Source organism: Notolepis coatsorum (assembly GCF_963971535.1).
Source record: "Notolepis coatsorum genome assembly, chromosome: 10".
NCBI classification, from domain to species: domain Eukaryota; kingdom Metazoa; phylum Chordata; class Actinopteri; order Aulopiformes; family Paralepididae; genus Notolepis; species Notolepis coatsorum.
The window spans coordinates 130,931,941-130,937,940 of record NC_140174.1 but is presented as its reverse complement, the minus strand read 5'-3'; positions in this window follow the sequence as shown (position 1 = coordinate 130,937,940).

The window sequence follows — 6,000 nt, the reverse complement described above, 5'->3', positions numbered from 1 at the left end:
CATGGTCCTAGGATAAACATAAATTATAGACATCTAAAATCATGAAACAGGTCGATTTTTAGTAGATTTAATCAATAGTCAGAAGGATAATGCTATTTTAGTCAAGGGTTGAGATATATCGCCCCCATGACACATCCCTATTTTGTAAGACAAACAGTTTGATGTTGTAATTTCAGTGATTAGGCTCGCTTGCCTGTATAAATTTTTATCAATCTGCTTTTGGTGTATTTTTTAGGTGTTTGGTTATGTTTTTATCTGTCATTTTGATCAGGTCTAGCTAAAAGAGGGGATTTATGATCTCAAATGACTAAGGTTTACCAATTGTCATGCATGAATTTCAACTCTAACGTGTTACATAAGTAAAACAGACTATTTGCAAACACCATTGTTCTAAAACAGTGTATCTACTATAGACAGGTTGTATTTATATTTTAACTAAATGTAAAAAAACATGAGAACACAATCCTAGTGAATTCTGAATTTGATGTTTATTGGTTGAATGTCAAGGATAAACATAAATTATAAAACATCTAAAACCATGAAACTGACTGATGCACTTAAAACAGACATGTCAACATAGTTTTTTTTTACCTGTTTGCATAATGATAAGGTATAAAAACAAAGTGCTTCAATACAAATGTATTTTTTTTGAAGTTTAGTAATATCAACCCCCAAAATGTATTTTCTTTTAACCTGATCTAAGGTACATTATACAACTCATGTATGAATTACTTTGCAACGTCTCGTTTTTTTTTTTTATCCCCCCAGAGTTTTATGCTCTCAATATTATGGATATGCATTAAATCCTACACACGATAGGAAATATTCAATCAACTCAAAGATGATGGTTCTAAGGTAAATAAAATGTAATTCAGTCAACATAGTTAGTGTATAGTATGGCTAAACATGTATGAAAGTTGTTGATACAATATTATAATTCATAATTCATTTCAAAATAATTACAGGCGAGGTTGTTTGATTTTTGTCCCGATGATTGAAGGAAATTCATTTTTAAGAACTATTTAACATGAAATATCTTAAAGATGTATTTTTATTCATTATAACCATGAAAATAATGCAATGTTAGGTTTTACCGTGATTTTAGTGTTCACAGATAGGAATGTATCATTCACATTCAATTGTCCAAATGTACTCTGAACAGACTTGTGAAGTTAGAGGTAATGTATTATTCACATTCAATTATCCAAATGTACTCTGATTGAGTCAAATTTACTCTGTGAAATGTACTCTGCAAAATGTACTCTGCGAAAGTTCCCTGCAATATGCAGGGTTTTACATAGACTACTAGCAAAAACAATTCATATTGTTTCAGTGATGGCCTGGTTGATAGCTACATTGTCGACATGTCTTATTTTTTATTCTTATTTCATTGTATAGTGAATCCAGGGGTATAGTGGAGCGATTATATTTTGTTTTTATAATATTTTATAATATCAAAACATGTCTTATGTTCTTATATATCTACAAGTCTTATATAGAATGCTGTAAAAAGAGTCCTACTAATATATTTCACTTAAAAAACTTGTACAGAAAGATAAATATCTGACCCCCGGAGCCCTGTCAGAGTGTATACAGGTTCTGTACAGTATACCATATGCAAATCCCATATGGTCTAGCGGTAATGATGCCCTGCTTTCATCAGGGAGACGCGGGTTCGACTCCTGCTATGGGAATAACACTTTTTTCTATACATAACAAATGTGTTGGTATGTTTTATTGTAACTGTTTGACTGTTTGACTGTTTTTAGTGCAACACTACTGTCACCAACATCCAAGAAGGGTCTAGGGTTATCTCCTCAACACTAGGTTGGAGATGCATTTAAGTCCTATAGTTTTTTCCATACTTTTGCAAGGATATGACTGTGTTGCATTAATTTATTTTTAAATTTTGGTGGACTTTATGGTATTTATAGCTTATTTATGATTGTGATACTTCTTATTGAATTGTTTAAAGAATATGTGTTTAACCAGAGTATAGTAGGACCTTACAAATATGATTTGATCCCAACAACTGGTGACATTTCGAAGTCTTTAAGGGATCACATTCACATAGCTGAATATAGTTGCACAACTGGATAATATTTGTATTATTACTAGGATGAACTTAAAATCATTCAAAACAATTATTACATAACAATTATTACAATGAAGCGTAGTTGTGTATATTATAAATGTTTTTTATTAAAGAATATTACAAATCATGCTGCAACCTTTTTTATCAATAATATAAGCGTGCATAACATCAATAATGTGATTAATATCTAAAGTTTCTAAACACTTATGATTTTTCAGCTTAAAAGCCGTAACATCCACTATTACGGTGTATAAACACAACAGGTGTGCTCTGTTAAAATGACCAATCATATGATCTAAAATAGTAACTAAGTCGTTTTCAGATAGAAGACTTTCATCCTCTGAGAGTGTCTCTATCATATATTGCCAATTATTTAACAAGCCTTTATCTCTCACCAGCTTCAACATATTTTCAAAAAGCCTTAAGCGCAGGCTATTGACATTCCCGGTTACCCATCGATGTACAAGTGGGCATCGTTGACTTTATTAGCTATAGCATGCTTTAAAAGCAGTGCGATATCATAGTTTATAGAGGTCGTAATACAGCTGGTAGTCCTACTGAAGAAATTCCCCATTTCCTATGCTACGATCCGGGTACTTTAAACAACAGCTGATATAGGGTGTGTATTTCTGTATGGGGGTGGGGACGTAGCTGCGGACGGGTGTATATGACTCTATAGATGTGTAGGATAGAAACCTATATATTTAGAGAGTTACCTCTTAGAGAGACCCTAAAAAGAAAAATGGCGAGCAGTCTAGCTACATCTACTGTACGCACGTCAGCCCCAGTAGCGCATTTTAAGGCAGAGTTACTTGCACCATCCAAATTTGGTAGCGTGTTTTATAAAGAGATATGGCCCCTCAGGGATGGGGTACTCGGATTCTGTTATGATGTTAAATTTGAGAGAGTTGTCTTCTACAAGACCTCCTTGGAGAATTTCCAGGGTGTTGGAAGAAGATCTGAGATAGACCTATCGGAGACGGAATTTTGGAAAATGAACCAGGTCTGTCCTCACCTTAACCCCTTTGTTAGTAACCAATCCGCAAGTCCGTAGACATTCTAACCAGGCCGGTACCGGTACTGAGAAAAGGATATACTCATGACTTGTATTAAGGAACCTTGAGAAGATGGTTAGATTAGTCTCTACACCAAAAGCCAGAGTACTTTTTATAGATATCCGCCCGTAATACACATACCCGTAGTCTATCGAGCTTATTACCAGGGTGAATATCTCCCCATCCTTAAGCGTTCTACCCACTAATCCATCCATAGCCTCATACGAATCTTTTTTCATTTTCCAAAATTCCGTCTCCGATAGGTCTATCTCAGATCTTCTTCCAACACCCTGGAAATTCTCCAAGGAGGTCTTGTAGAAGACAACTCTCTCAAATTTAACATCATAACAGAATCCGAGTACCCCATCCCTGAGGGGCCATATCTCTTTATAAAACACGCTACCAAATTTGGATGGTGCAAGTAACTCTGCCTTAAAATGCGCTACTGGGGCTGACGTGCGTACAGTAGATGTAGCTAGACTGCTCGCCATTTTTCTTTTTAGGGTCTCTCTAAGAGGTAACTCTCTAAATATATAGGTTTCTATCCTACACATCTATAGAGTCATATACACCCGTCCGCAGCTACGTCCCCACCCCCATACAGAAATACACACCCTATATCAGCTGTTGTTTAAAGTACCCGGATCGTAGCATAGGAAATGGGGAATTTCTTCAGTAGGACTACCAGCTGTATTACGACCTCTATAAACTATGATATCGCACTGCTTTTAAAGCATGCTATAGCTAATAAAGTCAACGATGCCCACTTGTACATCGATGGGTAACCGGGAATGTCAATAGCCTGCGCTTAAGGCTTTTTGAAAATATGTTGAAGCTGGTGAGAGATAAAGGCTTGTTAAATAATTGGCAATATATGATAGAGACACTCTCAGAGGATGAAAGTCTTCTATCTGAAAACGACTTAGTTACTATTTTAGATCATATGATTGGTCATTTTAACAGAGCACACCTGTTGTGTTTATACACCGTAATAGTGGATGTTACGGCTTTTAAGCTGAAAAATCATAAGTGTTTAGAAACTTTAGATATTAATCACATTATTGATGTTATGCACGCTTATATTATTGATAAAAAAGGTTGCAGCATGATTTGTAATATTCTTTAATAAAAAACATTTATAATATACACAACTACGCTTCATTGTAATAATTGTTATGTAATAATTGTTTTGAATGATTTTAAGTTCATCCTAGTAATAATACAAATATTATCCAGTTGTGCAACTATATTCAGCTATGTGAATGTGATCCCTTAAAGACTTCGAAATGTCACCAGTTGTTGGGATCAAATCATATTTGTAAGGTCCTACTATACTCTGGTTAAACACATATTCTTTAAACAATTCAATAAGAAGTATCACAATCATAAATAAGCTATAAATACCATAAAGTCCACCAAAATTTAAAAATAAATTAATGCAACACAGTCATATCCTTGCAAAAGTATGGAAAAAACTATAGGACTTAAATGCATCTCCAACCTAGTGTTGAGGAGATAACCCTAGACCCTTCTTGGATGTTGGTGACAGTAGTGTTGCACTAAAAACAGTCAAACAGTCAAACAGTTACAATAAAACATACCAACACATTTGTTATGTATAGAAAAACGTGTTATTCCCATAGCAAGAGTCGAACCCGCGTCTCCCTGATGAAAGCAGGGCATCATTACCGCTAGACCATATGGGATTTGCATATGGTATACTGTACAGAACCTGTATACACTCTGACAGGGCTCCGGGGGTCAGATATTTATCTTTCTGTACAAGTTTTTTAAGTGAAATATATTAGTAGGACTCTTTTTACAGCATTCTATATAAGACTTGTAGATATATAAGAACATAAGACATGTTTTGATATTATAAAATATTATAAAAACAAAATATAATCGCTCCACTATACCCCTGGATTCACTATACAATGAAATAAGAATAAAAAATAAGACATGTCGACAATGTAGCTATCAACCAGGCCATCACTGAAACAATATGAATTGTTTTTGCTAGTAGTCTATGTAAAACCCTGCATATTGCAGGGAACTTTCGCAGAGTACATTTTGCAGAGTACATTTCACAGAGTAAATTTGACTCAATCAGAGTACATTTGGATAATTGAATGTGAATAATACATTACCTCTAACTTCACAAGTCTGTTCAGAGTACATTTGGACAATTGAATGTGAATGATACATTCCTATCTGTGAACACTAAAATCACGGTAAAACCTAACATTGCATTATTTTCATGGTTATAATGAATAAAAATACATCTTTAAGATATTTCATGTTAAATAGTTCTTAAAAATGAATTTCCTTCAATCATCGGGACAAAAATCAAACAACCTCGCCTGTAATTATTTTGAAATGAATTATGAATTATAATATTGTATCAACAACTTTCATACATGTTTAGCCATACTATACACTAACTATGTTGACTGAATTACATTTTATTTACCTTAGAACCATCATCTTTGAGTTGATTGAATATTTCCTATCGTGTGTAGGATTTAATGCATATCCATAATATTGAGAGCATAAAACTCTGGGGGGATAAAAAAAAAAAACGAGACGTTGCAAAGTAATTCATACATGAGTTGTATAATGTACCTTAGATCAGGTTAAAAGAAAATACATTTTGGGGGTTGATATTACTAAACTTCAAAAAAAATACATTTGTATTGAAGCACTTTGTTTTTATACCTTATCATTATGCAAACAGGTAAAAAAAACTATGTTGACATGTCTGTTTTAAGTGCATCAGTCAGTTTCATGGTTTTAGATGTTTTATAATTTATGTTTATCCTTGACATTCAACCAATAAACATCAAATTC